Below are 16816 nucleotides of genomic sequence, written 5' to 3' on the forward strand. Positions count from 1 at the left end.
ACAGTATAATGACCCCATAGATGCACCCATACAGTATAAAGCCAACACAGATACCCCCATACAGTATAATGCCCACACAGATGCCCCCATACAATATAATACCCACAAAAATTCCCCTATAGAGTATAATGCCCCATAGCTGCCCCCATAAAGCATAAAGGGGAGGGGGAGCTGCGTGACACTATATACAAGGGGAGGTGGGAGCTGTGTGGCACTATATAAAAGGGGGGCTGTGTGACTATATACAAGGGGAGAGGGCTGTGGCACTATATACAAGGGGAGGGGGATCTGTGTGGCGCTATATACAAGGGGAGGAGCTGTGTGGCACTATATACAAGAGGAGGGGCTGTGTGACACTATATACAAGGGGAGGGGGAGCTTTGTGGGACTATAGACAGGGGGAGGGGGAGCTGTGCGACACTATATACAAGGCGAGGGGGAGCTGTGTGGCACTATAGACAAGGGGAGGGGGAGATGTGTGGCACTATATACAAGGGGGCTGTGTGACACCATAGGCAAGGTTAGGGGACAATGTGACACAATATAAAAGGGGAGGGGGAGCTGTGTGACACTATATACAAGGGGAGGGGGGAGCTGTGTGGCACTATATACAAGGGGAGGGTGAAAGCTGTGTGGCACTATATACAAGGGGAGGGGGAGCTTCGTGGCACTATATATGATTTTTTGCACCCTACCCTATGTTTTCGTGCATAGTTGAGGCGCTTGACATTGTTTCCACATCGAAGGTATGGCTTTTTGGACGCAATTCTTCCTTTAAAACCACTTCTGGCCAGATGGGTATACCAGGGTATATGCCAGTTCTGAGCTGATGGAACTGCTAGACATCTTCCGAATTCGAAGGGAAGTAAGCATGATGGGTCTTTGATCTGCTGCACTAAGTTTCCTTGGCCAACCACTGTGTCTACGGTCCTCAACATTGCCCATTTCATTGTGCTTCCACAAAAGAGCTTAAACATCACATCTTGAAACACCAATCTGCTTTGAAATCATTTTCTGGGAGAGACCTTGCTGATGCAGTATCACTACCTTGTATCTTGTAGCTGTGCTTAGTCTTGCCATGGTGAACTTGTGACATGAAACTGTCTTCTACAACCTCACCCTTGCAGCAGAGTTTGACTGTTCCTCATCCAGTTTTAAGCCTCCTACACAGCTATTTCTGTTACAGTTAAATAGTGTGTTTCAATCTACATTTGAAAATGATGATCATAATCACCTGTTTGATATAATTGGTTAATCGTACACCTGACTATACTCCTACAAAATCTTTGTGCAAGTGTACCTAGAAGAATTGATGCTGTTTTGAAGGCAAATGGTGGTTACACTAAATATTGATTTGATTTACATTTTTCTTCTGTTCATTGATTTAGTATTTTGTTAATTGATTAAAAAAAACTATTATCACTTCTATTTTTGAAAGCATTCTTACTTTGCAGAATTTTTCCACAACTGCCTACAAGTTTTGCACAGTACTATATGTGTGGTCAATACAAAGAACTAGCACGTAATCTGTTCTTTCCAAGGATCTACTAAGGACCACGAGACATTCATTGTGTGACATTTCAGACATCTTTAGGCTACATTCAGACGAGCGTGACCAATTTGTGCGCTTAAAAAGCGCAGCGTTTTTCCTACATTTCTTGTTTGTGTGCGTTGTGTATTGGCATCAGTGTGCTTCGCGTGTGGCATGCGTTTATTATGTCCATGCAAGCACTTCATTTTTTATTTACATTTATTTCTCTGCTTTTCTATGTATTTGATTCGTGAAACAAGGACAGCACACGGATCAAGCAATGAGAGACGTGTAATTGATTGAGAAAAGTTGAACTTGATGGACCTGTGTCTTTTTTCAACCTATGTAACTATGCTACACCAGCATAATCCTTATGTCAATATGTTTAAGGCAGCAATTGAAAGAATGCCCTCAGACAATCATACGGTTGTTTCAGGGCAGATGATGCACCTCCTGGCCAGCATCCAGGCAGGTTCAATGCTCCAACCAATAGGTTCAGACGTGGCGGAATTGTTTTGGAATTCCGCAGCGGACAGTCCGCAGTGAAATCCCCAGTAGACAGTTTGTCCATTGGTTTCAACACCTTTTTAGTTAACTTCGTGCAGACGTTGCGGGAAAACTCCACTGCGGAACATAGGCTGCGGTGCGGAATTTTCAGACCGCAGCATGCACTGTCTGTTGCAGACTTGTTGCGGACTTGTTGCGGAATTTCCCCATTGACTTCAATGGAGTTTCAAAATTACGCAATGAAATCCGCAGATGTAATGTGTGTTGCGGATTTGCTGTGTGTTGCGTTGCGGATTTCTTTCAGGAACAGGATATTTCATCATTCTGATGAGGAAGAGAAAACCTGTATTTCCGCCTTCCAGGCTTAATACATGAACACAGAGCTTATTACCATGGCCAGATATAGGCGAATGGATATGGAAGTGTCCACTCTTATTAACCTTGTAAGTAACTTTACATGTTTATGTCATGTTTTCACTAGTTTACTTATATGTATGATGTCTGACTAGCAGCATCCGCAGTATGTAAACATTATAACAAAGATAACATATATAACATTATTCATAAGTACACATCAAACTTCTATATGCACTGTCTATTTGTTTTTCAGGTATATAACCGTCCCGAATTGTGGGACACCTCCAGTGCAGGGTATAGTGAGCGCAACACACGGGATCAAGACTGGACCTGTGTGTGTCGAGGTCTATACCAAGACTGGGATGGAATGTTTGAAAGAGAGCAGGTTGTGATCCGAACCTGAATCCGCAACGACAAATCCGCACTATTTTACATAACATCTTAGCCAAATCCGCAACGCGGATTATGTGCGGCATTGATGCGGACAGTGTCTGCAGCAATTCCGCCACGTCTGAACATGACTTTAATGAAGATGCCATTGTTATGGTTGGTGATAACTTTGATAAGAGAGATATCTTACGGTAGCATGATAATCGGCTTCAGAGGATATCTGAATTTCACAGGTCTGATGCCCTGCAGTATCCACTGATATTCTGGGATGGACACGATAGATATCCCTTTGAAATTCTTCAGATCCATACTCAGCCACAGGCCAGACCAAAAACTGTCTCAGCAATGGATTTTTATGCTGATGATCCGCAGTCGAGGATCTGGCATCACAAATGCTTTATTGGCACACAGGGACCTGTTTCACCACTTTATTGTGGACATATATGCCAAAATGGAATCTGAGCATCTCTGTTACATCAGAACCCAACTGAAAGAGCTCCATGTGGAGAATTATATCCACCTACGAGATGCTGTTCATAATGACAGGTCACCTGAGAATTTAGGAAGGCAAGTTATTTTGCCCTCGAGCTTTGCACCTGTCAATAAAACTGCCAATGATATTTATCAGTAGGCTCTGTCATAGAGTCTATGACTCTATCTCCTACTAGCTTAGCTGTTCGGTAATTAGGCGGTTAAAAATTAAATAAACGATGTAACTGCCGGGGTATAAAGGGCTATTAGCGATCTTCCCGTATACATTAAAACGAGGGCATGGATTGGCCTACTGGCCACCCTTGAAACAAATCCAAGGAAACCACAGACAGACCGACACTCTATAACCGGGCAGCGCCGGGTACTTTTTGTAGTATATATATGTACCATAGTCGACTACGGTATTGATTCCGTCGAAACGACGGAACCTTTGCACATTGGAGACAAACTGAAACCATTGGCACCAGATCCGTCACCATTGTAATCAATGGTGATAGAAACGGAAACCTATGGTTTCCATTTGTGTCAGCCAGGGCTCCATTCCAACGGAACGCTTTGACGGAATGTCGGAACGGAGCCCTGACGAAGGCCTCACGCCTTATATCTGCAAATTTAACAAGGAGTCATTGTTGTACTTTCTAAACAGATACCAAAGCCACAGCTAAGAAGAGCTATTTGAATGACAGATGCACAGCGTAGATAGGCGTTTACTACTTCTCTTAGACATCTTTATGCGGATGTTATGTAAACTCAAACCAAGCCCACCGTGAAAGTTCAATACTGTAGTTCACTGATCACAGGCAGCTAAAAGAAGTAGGATTGTGCCAGTGGCGTAGCTATAGGGGTCGCAGCGGTCACAGTGGCAATTGGGCCCCTAAGCCTGGGGGGCCCACGGGCCCCCGTTGCCATACAGCATGCTTGTTAAATAAATTTTCTGTGCCGTGAAGCCTGGTTACGGTCACATGGTACACTTAGTAATGTATTGCAATGTAATGTATTGTGTTGCCTTGTAATGTTTTGTGTTGTGCTGTCTTGTAATGTGTTGTATTATGCTGTTTGCGGTGGAGTGGGGGGGCCATTAAATTACAGCTCCCCTCCTCTCTCCACCACAAACTGCACAATACATTACAAACTGTGGGTCGCGTCCCCCTGGGGGGTCGTGTGAAGACCTTCGGGGGGTCGCGAGTCACTCACCGAGGTCCCGATTCCATTCAATGCTGGAGCAAGGAGCTTATGTCTCCTTGCTCCAGCATTCACTGTGCCCTGAGCGGCTCGACGTAGGCAGGCGGGATGTAGCGAGATCATCGCCCCTGTCTGCGCCGAGTCACTCATAGCACACACCGGAGGAGGCAAAGGAACGGGGATAGGTAAGTAATTATGCTATTTTTCTATTATGCACATATGGGGGCATTATACTGTATGGGGGGCTGATATGGGGGGCATTATACTGCATGGGGGGCTGATATGGCATGGGGGCTGATAAGATGGGGGGCATTATACTGCACGAGGGCTGATATGGGGGAATTATACTGTATGGGGGGGCTGATATGGGGGGCATTATACTGTATGGGGAGCTCATATGGGGGGCATTATACTGTATAGGGAGCTAATATTTTTTTATTTTTTTATTTATATCATTGGATCGCTTGCACTATATACTGCAATACTAAGGTACTGCAGTATATCGTCTTTCTGACAGGCTTCTATTAAACCCTGCCAGACGCAGGGCTTAATAGGAGCACAAAGATGGCGGACCTGGGGGCCTTCATTAGGCCCCCAGGCAGCCATCGCAACCATCGCCACCCCACGATTGCATTGCGGGGGGCATGATGAGCTGCCAGAGCGGGTCGCCCCCCTCTCTCTAATGATTTAAATGCTGCGGTCGCTATTGACCGTGGCATTCAACAGGTTAAATAAACGGGATCGGGATACAGCCGACACCTTTGTGAGCCCGCTCCATACTTCCCCTACCCGGCTATGACGTAGCCATACGTCAAATGTCGGGAAAGCGTTAATATATTTGATGCGTGAAACACAGATAGCACATGGATGTCGACCGTGTGCCTTCCGTGGTTTTCACGCACCCATAGACTTCAATGGGCGACTAGTTGTGTGAAAACGCACCAATATAGGACATGCAGCGAGTTTCATGCAACGGACACACGCTGCGTGAAAAACAACGCATGTGTGAATGGCCCCATTGAATTGCATGGGTCCGTGTGCGAGTGATTTCAACGCACAGCACACGGACGAGGAACCCGCTGGTCTGAATGAGCCCTAAAGGAGAAAGCTCAGTGCAGTGTGTCTTCATATCTATCTATCTATCTTAGACATGAGATTACAAGCGTGAGCTTCACTGCTATGTTCATGACAAAATGTCTAGATAAATGTCTCATATCGCTGTATAGAGATAAATAAGTAATTTGTTCCTCTTGGGTTAATGCTTATACGGATCAAGCAATTTTATTGTCCATCTTATCACACCCTTCCCTTTATCACTATGAGAAATCTGCCGTTCCAGACATATATCACAATGTTTTAAAACTAGTAGTAGTATATAGCACCCGGCGGCTGTACTCCATGAACTACACAACAGGTGATATACACATGCTCTCCTGACCTATAGATGTGTCTGAAAGTTCACAGTGCTGATTACCTATTACACCTCACCGCACATTATGTGCCATATTGCCTTTAACCCACAGCAGCCAGGCCTCACCTGACTAAACACCCACCCTCACCTCACCTCCCCTCCCTCCCATCACCTCATGTGCCGCCTTTGGGAGGGGACTCGTTTTGGCTCTATGTGAAGTTGTTCAGAAATCATTTGTCAAGAATAGTCAACAGATCTTTGGGGAAATGCAGTCAAAATGATCTTCTGATATGTCATAGATACATATGAGATGATCACATTTATTAAGTTGTGATCCCGGACCGTCACTGAGGCCTTATTCACACGGAGGTGTCCGTTTTGCGCGCAACAAAAAACGCTGCGTTTTGCGCGCGCAAAAGGTCTGTGTGGCATCAGCATATGGTGCGCAAAAATCACGCAGCCGGCATCATTATGACACTCTGGTTTTATTTTTACAAATAGATGTTTTCATTCATTTATTTTACTACTGTAGCGCACATCACTCGCGGCACCCGGAAGTGCTTCCATATGCCGTGCGCGATTTGCACGCACCCGTTGACTTCAATGGGTGCGTGCTGCACGAAACACGGGCAAGTATAGGACATGTCGCGAGTTTCACGCAGCGGACATACGCTGCGTGAAATTCACTGACAGTCTGAACAGTCCCATTCACTAACATAGGTCCGTGCGACGCGTGTGAAAATCACGCACGTAGCACGGACGTATAACACGTTCATGTGAATAAGGCCTGAATGTGCTCCATAGGACCTTTAGACCATTTTGTCACTGCTTAGGCCTCATGCACGCGGCCGTGCCCGTAATCACGGCCTACGATTGCGAGCACGGCCGGCTGCCGACACCCGCAGGCCGCATTTTTTGTGCCGTGCTCCCATATAATATATGGGAGCACGGCCCGCAACTAACAAAAAGTAGGACATGCTCCATATTTCCCGGCACGGTTCTACGGCACAGACACCCTTCCGTAGCGATACGGAAAGTTGTCCGCGGCTAACAGAACCGGTGGGTCCGCAATTACAGAGTTTTTTTTACTGTGGTGTGCATGGGGCCTTAGAGATCTATGTTAGGCTAGAGTCACACATGCAATTTTAATGGGACTTTTTAATGCAGTTTTTTTTTATAGCAAAACAAAGGAATGGATACAAAATAGGGAAGTTTTGGTCTATCCTTTATATTTCTCTGCTCCTTTGAATCCACTCCTGTGTTTGGCTCAAAGAACTGCATCAAAAACTGCCACAAGAACTGCATGTGTGATTCCAGCCGTACTGAAAATTTGATACACGATTCTAAGTAGACTGTCATTGTTTTAAATGGTCCTTTGCTTCGAGTATTGTGTGTGATTTTTAGTAGCAGAAATCTATGTACAATGCCAAATGAATTCCAGCCCTTTCTTCATGGAAATCAGTGGTGGTATTAGATAAGAGACTTTCCCAATGTGATCTCCTTACACGTATCTATAACATATCAGAAGATCATTTTGACTGGATTACATTTACAATACATGTTATGACCAGCAGGTTGTGGACCCACTGGGCTACCCCACCGGTTTGGCTTAGGGCCACCTCTAAGAGCGTTATCTAAGTAGCCTCCCCGGTCTTCACCCTTTAACCCCTATACAGGGATCTGGTGTTCTCTACAAGGAAGCGAACAGGTCGCCTCCTCTTGAGGTGGCCCCGGTGAAGTAGCTGCTGGCCAAGTGAACTAGAAACAGGCGCTGGCAGATGGTACCTTGATAAATGTAAACTTCAGACTCGACACTGACAATAGTTGGCAGACTGACAGCAGGCAGCTGGATGGAAGCTGATAGCATATCGCTGGATACCGGTGGATACAGGCGGGTAGCGTATAATTGGATAAAGGCTGACAACAGATAGCAATAGCTTACTGGATACAGGCGGGTAGTGTATAACTGGATAAAGGCTGACAACAGATAGCAATAGCGGACTGGAATAGGCTGAAAGGGTAGCTAGTCCTGCATTACAAATGACAGCTCCACTGTTACTTGCTCTTCTCTCTACCAGCCATAAATGTAGCAGAAAATATAGTGATATATAGGGCTGCAGCCACAAACAGGGAACCTATGGTAGTGGGGCAAATTGACTCCACAACCAATAGGCAGAAAAATAAATCAGCTTAATGCTAAATACATTTTAGCCCCACGCTAATATGCTCCATAATAAAGAAATAATATAAACAATTCAAAGCATATAGTCTGTATAAAATACCCGAGAATACAATAGTATCAACACAACGTGCGCCAGCATGAGCTTTCACATATATATTTATATATTTTGTATCGTAAATTGTTCCAACTTTATATATAATTTACATTGAAGCATTAAAGGTTATGTTTTGACCGCACGATATCCCCATTTAGGCCTCATTTACACGAACGTAATATACGCGCGTGCGACGCGCGTGCTTTGCACGCATGTCGTACGCACCTATATTAGTCAATGGGGCAGTTTAGACGATGCGTGAATTGCGCTCAGCGCGTGTGCGCAGAAAAAAACTCACGACATGTTCTATAATCGTGCGTTTTTCGCGCACTCACGCACCCATTGAAGTCAATGGGTGCGTGAAAACCACGCATGCCGCACGGAAGCACTTCCGTGCGAACTGCGTGATTCGCGCAAGAGCTGTCAAACTCCTGAATGTAAACAGAAAAGCACCACGTGCTTTTCTGTTTACAAACATCCAAACGGAGTGTCAAATTCGAGATGAGCGCACCGAACTTCACCGGGTTCGGCCAAACTCGTTTTGACCGAAACCGGTAAAAAATGTTCGGGTACGCGACGTCAGGAGACAGTCACTGTCCACGGTGCTGAAAGCGTTAAACTGGTTCAGCACCATGGACAGTGACTTCCGCTCCGAAAATCCATGAACCTGTAAAAAAAAAAAGACGTTCTGACTTACCGATAACTCCGGTCCGACCTCCCGTGATGACAGTTAAGTCCAAGTGACAGCTGCAGCCAATCACAGGCCAAGCACAGGCTGCAGCCAATCACAGGCTGCAGCGGTCTCATGGACTGCGGCGTCATCCTGGGAGGTGGGGCCGGATGACAAGAGTGGGACGCGTCACCAAGGCAACGGCCGGGAGCCCGGACTGGGGGAAGCAGGAAGTTCTTGGTAAGTATGAAAGTCTTTTTTTATTCACAGGTTGGTGTATATTGTGTTCGGCATTCACTGTCGAGGGTGCTGAAAGAGTTACTGCCGATCAGTTAGCTCTTTCAGCACCTTGGACAGTGACGGCCGTCGACTAGCCTCATCTCTATGATGGCGGCTGCGCGAAAATCACGCAGCCGCGCATCATACACGGATGACACACGGAGCTGCCAAGTGCCTTTTGCGCGCGCAAAACGCAGCGTTTTTTGCGCGCGCAAAACGCACACGCTCGTGTAAATGAGGCCTTACGGTGACTGTTCAGTGAAAAATAAAGCAGACTGGAATCACATCCACACAGGAACTTTTGCAGGAGACAAACTAAGTTGTTCCAATGTTACTCAGGCACCAGGAGGATTGTGGAGTTGCCTTAAAGGGTTATTTCCATCTACATAATCCTATTTTAAATTGAAGGTAACCTAAAGTTAGCCACTTTAGTAATAGACTTAATTTTTAAATTCTGTAGTGTTCACTAGATATTCCATTAGCAACATGGCTAGTCCACCTCGCACTTTGTCTAGAGCTGCGGCCACCGCTGGGGTCCTGAAGCGTTGGCCGCTGTTGCCCACTGTTTACCCCTTCCTGTAATGTGGAGGATGGCCAGGGTCTAAGGTTCGCGCCTTCCAGCACATGCGCATTATCTCCCGGCCCGGCCAGCTCTCTCCACATGCACGCGCACCAGAGGAACATAGCAGACGCCAGCGGCCTGGAAGGAAAGCAGGGCCAGACCACTGGCGAAGGTACCAGACCCAGCGCCGGCATTGCAGTAACCCCCCTTATGACCATTCTTCTTAGGTCCAGCACCAGAATGGAATTTCCTGGAGAGCACTGGGGAATTGATGTTCTCAGAAGGCTCCCAAGATCTTTCCTCAGGCCAAAAGCCTTTCCAAATCTCAAACTCAGGTCCAGTATCAACAGGAGCAGGAACAGGAGTGACAGAAGACGTGCTAGAATACTTATTCAGCACCAGAAGTTTGAGCAATGATACATGGAATGAGTTAGGGATCCAAAAGAAAGGAGGCAGACAGCATTTGTAGTTAACAGGATTTATTTTCTTTAGGACTTCAAATGAACCCAGAAAGCGAGGAGCATAATTTGTATGAAGGTACCTTCAGGCGGATGTGTTTTTAAGAATGCCATACTTTATCTCCAGGAGCATACTGTGGAGGGGGTCTCCTCTTCTTATCTGCATACTTTTTCATGCGAGATACAGCTTGGATGATGGCGGTCTTGGTTTGTTGCAAGATCTGTAAGAAATTCCCAAAAGTGGAGTTGGCCACAGGGACTTCAGAGGAAGCAGACACAGGAAACGTTATCCAAGGATGTTGAATGTACACAATGAAAAATGGTGAGGAGCCTGTGGATTCTCCAGAATGGTTGTTATGGGGGAATTCGGACCAGGGAAGGGGATTCACCCAATTGTTGCAATGCGCAGACACAAAATGGTGAAGAGAATTCTCTAGACTGGTTGACCCTCTCTATTTGACCATTCGACTGTGGGTGGTATGCAGAGTCTAGCTTGACCATCAGTAGGCTACATTGAGCTCTCCAAAATCTTGAGGTGAACTGCACACCGCAGTCCGAGACAATATGACATGGCAGGATATGTAGATAAAATATATGCTGTATAAAGAGGCTAGCAAGATGAGGAGCACAAGGAAGACCAGGCGGGGGAAATAAGTGTGCCATTTTGGAGAAGCGATCCACCACCACCTAGATGGCATTGCAGCCGGCTAATAGAGGCAGAGCCTCCACAAAGTCCATCTCGATGTGTTGCCACAGAGAATCGGGAGCTGGGAGAGGCAGAAGAAGACTGGCTGGTAGAGTTTTGGAGACTTTTTTTCCAGGCACAGATTGATCAAGAGATGACATAGTCCTAAACATCCTTGACCATATATGGTCACCAGGGCCTATATAATAGTTGACATTAGTGAGGAAGGAAGTAGCTTGTGTCTCCTTCTATCTGAGTTTCAGAAGAAATTAATATAGCTGGCAGCCTAAAATATTTGGCAGTCAGGGCCGCACTGTCCATGAGGCGAAGTGAACCTCTTGCCTCAGGCGGTGGGCTGTTGCCTCAGAGGTGGTGGCGTCGCCACTGAATCCAAGTGCCGCCACCCCCTCCTGCACTATAATTGTATCTGCGTCTAAAAGACACAGTGACACAGTGTATGGTGCTATTATATTCAGGGACGCAGTGTATGGTGCTATTATATTTAGGAGCATAGTGTGTGGCACCATGAGAATTTTATCTTCATTTATAGGTGCGAACATTTTTGAAAAGTAAGAAGCTAACATTTTCATTTATCATACTCTGGGCGTTGTCATTTAACCCCTTCCCGCCGGATCACGTATATATACATCATTAAAATCGGTGGCTTACCGCATTTTCACGTAAATATACGTCATGGAGATGAAGCTGGCTCAGGAGCTGAGCCAGCGACATCACCACCGGGTGACAGCTGTATGTTACAGCTGGCACCCTAAGGTATCGGCCAGGACCGGAGCTAGCCTCCGATCGGACCGATTAACCCCTCACATGCTGCGTTCAATAGAGATCGCAGCATGTGAGGAGTTTATAGCCACCGGCACCCCAGCAACGTGATCGCTGGGTTGCCGGTGGCTGCAAAGGCGATCGGAGGGCTAATGCTTACCTCCCGATCAGCCTGTAACGGAATCCTCTTATGCCCCGTCGTCGGCGGGGCCCAGGAGGCTTCCGGTAACATCGGCAAGATGGCGCCGGCTCAGCTTCCGGCTCAGAAGCTGAGCCGGCGTCATCAGCAGTGGGTGTCCGCTGTATGTTACAGCGGACACCCCGATCTATCGCCAGGAACCGGAGCTAGCTCCGATTCCTGGCATTAACCCCTTCGATGCAGCGATCCATTGTGATCGCTGCATCCTAGAGGTTTGTAGAAAATCGGCAGCCTTGCCATGCGATGGCAAGGCTGGCGACTGCTACCATGGCAACAGGAGCCCTAACAATGGACTCCTGTCTGCCATTACGTAAGCTGATTAGGCCCCGCCCAGAGGCGGAGCCTGATCGGCTTGCTGTCAGTGAACAACTGACAGTTCCAATACATTGCACTACATAGGTAGTGCAATGTATTAGAACATCAAACAAATAGTTGGACATTCAAGTCCCCTAGTGGGACTAAAGAAAAGTGTAAAAAAAAGTGTAAAAAAAGTAAAAATAAAAGTTGGAAAACATACAATAAAAGTTTCAAATAATAACACAAAACACAATCGCCCTTTTTCCCTTATAAGTCATTTATTATTGAAAAAAATAATAAAGCCATACATATTTGGTATCGCTGCGACCGTAACGACCTGAACTATAAAATTATTATGTTATTTATCCAGCGCAGTGAACGCCGTAAAAAAAAAACTCAAAAACACTGCCATAATTACTGTTTTTTTGGTCACTGTCTTCCAAAAATTGAAATAAAAAGTGATCAAAAAGTCGCATGTATCCAAAAATGGTACCGATAAAATCTATACCTCACCTCGCAAAAAAAAACAAGCCCTCACACAGCTCCATCGATGAGAAAATGTAAAAGTTATGGCTCTCACAACTTGGCGACAGAAAAAATACATTCTCTTTCCAAAAGTAATTTTATTGTGCAAAAAGTTATAAAAAAGTTCTATAAATTTGGTATCGCCGGAATCGTACTGACCCGCAGAATAAAGGTAACATGTAGTTTATAACGTACGGTGAACGGTGTATATAAAAAAAAAAGTGGCACAAGCTAGGCATGACATTTGACACTGAATTGGCATATCTAGGGAAACTATTTAATTTGTACCTTCCGCAGCGCAATCATTTATGGAAAAGATACGTGGGGTGAAAATGCTCACTACACCTCTTAATAAATGCCTTGAGGGGTGCAGTTTCCAAAATGGGGTCACTTCTCAGGGGTTTCTTTTATTATTTCACATCAAAGCCTCTGCAATTGTGAACCAATACTTTATAAGTCGCCAAATTAGGCCTCAATTTTACATGGTACTCTTTCACTCCTGAGCCCTGTCGAATGTCCAGGCAAAAGATTAGGGCCACATGTAGGGTGATTCTAAAACAGGGAAACACCGCATAATAATTGAGAGCTGTCTTGTTATGGTGGCACAAGCTGGGCACCACATATTGGCGTATCTAAGGAAAAATTCCCATTTTCATTCTCCCACATCGTGTGCACACGAATTTCTGCAAAACACCTGTGGGGTTAACATGCTCACTACACCCCTAGGTGAATACCTTGAGGGTGTTGTTTCCAAAATGGGGTCACTTCTGGGGGGGATCCACTGTTTTGGTCCCACATGGACTTTGCAAATGCAACATAGCGACCAGAAACCAAATGCAGCAAAATCTGTACACCAAAAGCAAATGGCGCTCCTTCCCTTCTGAGCCCTGCCGTGTGCCCAAACAGCATTTTACGACCACGTGTGGGGTATTGCCGTACTCCAGAGAAGTTGCTTTACAAGCGTTGGGGTTCTTTTTTTCCTTTATTTGTTGAGAAAATTAAAAATTTGGAGCTAAAGCTACGTCTTATTGAAGAAAAAGGATTTTTTTTATTTTCACTGCCCAATTCTAATAAAATCTATGAAACACCTGTGGGGGCAAAATGCTCACTACACCCCTAGATGGATTCCTCAAGGGGTGTAGTTTTCTCAATGGAGTCACTTTTTTGGTGTTTTCACTGTTTTGGTCCCTCAGGGGCTTTGCAAATGCGACATGGCCGCCGCAAACCATTCCTGCTAAATTTGAGCTCCAAAAGCCAAATGGCGCTCTTTCCCTTCTAAGCTCCGCCGTGTGTCCAAACATCCGTTTATTACCACATGTGAGGTATTGTTTTACTCGGGAGAAATTGCTTTACAAATGTTGTGGTGCTTTTTCTCCTTTAGTCCTCGTGGAAATTAGAAAAAATTAGCTAAACCTACATAATCTTTGAAAGAATGACGATTTTTATTTTCACGGCCTACTTCCAATAATTTCTGCAAAAAACCTGCGGGGTCAAAATGCTCACTATACCCCTAGATAATTTCCTCAAGGGGTGTAGTTTCCAAAATGGGGTCACTTTTGGTGGATTTCCACTGTTTTGGCACCGAAAGAGCCCTTGAAACCTGACATGGAGCCTAAAATATTTTCTAATAAAAAGGAGGCCCAAAATCCACTGGGTGCTCCTTTGCTTCTGAGGCCGGTGCTTCAGTCCATTACCACACTAGGGCCACATGTGGGATATTTCTAAAAACTGCAGAATCTGGGCAATAAATATTGAGTTGCGTTTCTCTGGTAAAAACTTCTGTGTTACAAAAAAAATAGAATAAAAATGAATTTCTGCAAAAAAAAATGAAATTTGAAAATTTCACCTCTACGTTGCTTTAATTCCTGTGAAACGTTTAAAGGGTTAAGAAACTTTCTAAATGCTGTTTTGAATACTTTGAGGGGTGAAGATTTTAAAATGGGGTGACTTTTTGGCGGTTTCTAATATATAAGGCCCTAAAAGCCGCTTCACAACTGAACTGGCCCCTGTAAAAATAGCCTTTTGAAATTTTCTTGAAAATGTGAGAAATTGCTGCTAAAGTTCTAAGCCTTGTGATGTCATAGAACAATAAAAGGATGTTCAAAAAACGATGCCAATCTAAAGTAGACATATGGGGGATGTTAATTAGCAACAATTTTGTGTGGTATAACTGCCTGTCTTACAAGCAGATACATTTACATTTAGAAAAATGCAAATTTTTGCAATTTTTCACCAAATTTTGGTGTTTTTCACTGGTAAATATTGAATTTATCGACCACATTTTTCCACTATCATAAAGTCCAATGTGTCACGAGAAAACAATCTCAGAATCACTTTGATAGGTAAAAGCGTTCCGGAGTTATTACCACATAAAGTGAAATATGTCAGATTTGAAAAAATGGGTCTGGTCCTGAAGGCCAAAATGAGCTTGGTCCTGAAGGGGTTAATAAAGATGATAATTTTTCCTAAGATCCTTTATGCCTTACAAGCACTGCCTGTTTTACTAAAATGCTAAGATGATAAACTTTGCTTAAACATTTTCGGACCTTCAATTGGAAGGGTGGATGGGCTAACAGAATTAGTACATATAAATTACAACAATTTAAACCTGACGATAGTGTCAATCTCCCAAACCTAAAGTTATACTCTCTTGCAGCACATCTAAGATATATACAGTAGCTGACTGGTTTCGTGGCACCTCTCACTTCACCAATGTACCTCAAGATAGGAATTGTTTCCCTCTATATTGTTTAGAAGCCATGTTGCATCTCAACACAGAACTTATTTCTCCCGGTGATCAGGGATCACCCATTACTCTGGTCTACAATTCTGGCTTGGAGACAGATCCGAAAATTTTACAAACTACCATATAATTACTCATTATTACTTCCTTTTGTTGTAAACCCAGCCTTCTTAGGATCTTAGGATCTGTTCACATCATCGTTGCCCTTCTGTTGAGGGGTTTCGTCACAGGTTTCCGTCGGGTTAACTCCTCAGCGGAAAGGCAAACAGAAACCTCAGCTTCCGTTTCCCTCCATTGATATCTATGGTGACGGAAACCTAGCTAATGGTTTCCGTCTGTGACCGTTGTGACAGGGTTCCGTCATTCTGTACAGAACCAATACCGCAGTCGACTGCGCTATTAATTCCATCAAAATGACGGAACCCTGTCACAACGGTCACAGACGGAAACCATTAGCTAGATTTCCATTACCATTGAGTTCAATGGAGGTGTTAGGGATCTGCCAGGTACTACGTCTAGGTATACTCCTGGGATTAATCAATCCACACCTGAGGCCAGACCTGTTAGACTGACACCGTCTCCCACCAACCAGGGTGGCAGGCTCAGGAGTGGGAGAGCCTATCGCGGCCTGGTCAGTCGGAGTTAGCTCCGCCCCCTGTCCTTTATTACCTGCCGTGTTCTCTTCCTCAATGCTTGTAATTCTTCTGGATTCCTGGCCTCACTGCTGCTTGCTCCAGCCTGCTTCTGCCGTGCTTCTGCCTTGCTGCAGTTCTGCTTAACCTGCTTTGCTTTGCCTCTGGCTTGCTTCCTCCTCCGTGCTCACGTTGGTATACTCCACTTCATCCTGGTCCTGACTATTCATTCACCGCTCCGTTTCCTCGCGGCGTTCCGTGGGCTACTGCCCCTTCCCTTGCGTGTTCCCTGTTTGTTCTCCCGTGCACTTAGACAGCGTAGGGACCGCCGCCCAGTTGTACCCCGTCGCCTAGGGCGGGTCGTTGCAAGTAGGCAGGGACAGGGCGGTGGGTAGATTAGGGCTCACTTTCCCTTCACCTCCTTCCTGCCATTACAGGAGGGAAACGGAAGCTGAGGTTTCTGTTTGCCTTTCCGCTGAGAGGTTAGCCCAACAGAAACCTCCGTCGGAACCCCTCAACGGAACACAGACGGTGATGTGAACACAGCCTTAATGGGCAAACCACCTGATATATGTAGACAACTCCTTTCTGTGAGATGTGCCCTTTTGATTGACATGTTAGACTGTAGATAGAAAGTTTTGTCTTTTCCTGCAGCCTGTGAAAAAATTCGAATCCTGGTAGGGAGGCATTTGGTATATCTAGAGATGTGTAGTTACATTGGCCAAGTTATGGGACACTTAGATATCGACACATCTGATCATAAACTAGAACTTTTTTTAAAAAATATCTAGATCTATCCAGACTTCAATAAGTTCCATCTATAGGGTTATCAGAACTTGC

Source organism: Rhinoderma darwinii, chromosome 13 (genome assembly GCF_050947455.1).
Source record: "Rhinoderma darwinii isolate aRhiDar2 chromosome 13, aRhiDar2.hap1, whole genome shotgun sequence".
In the NCBI taxonomy this organism is placed as follows: Eukaryota; Metazoa; Chordata; class Amphibia; order Anura; family Rhinodermatidae; genus Rhinoderma; species Rhinoderma darwinii.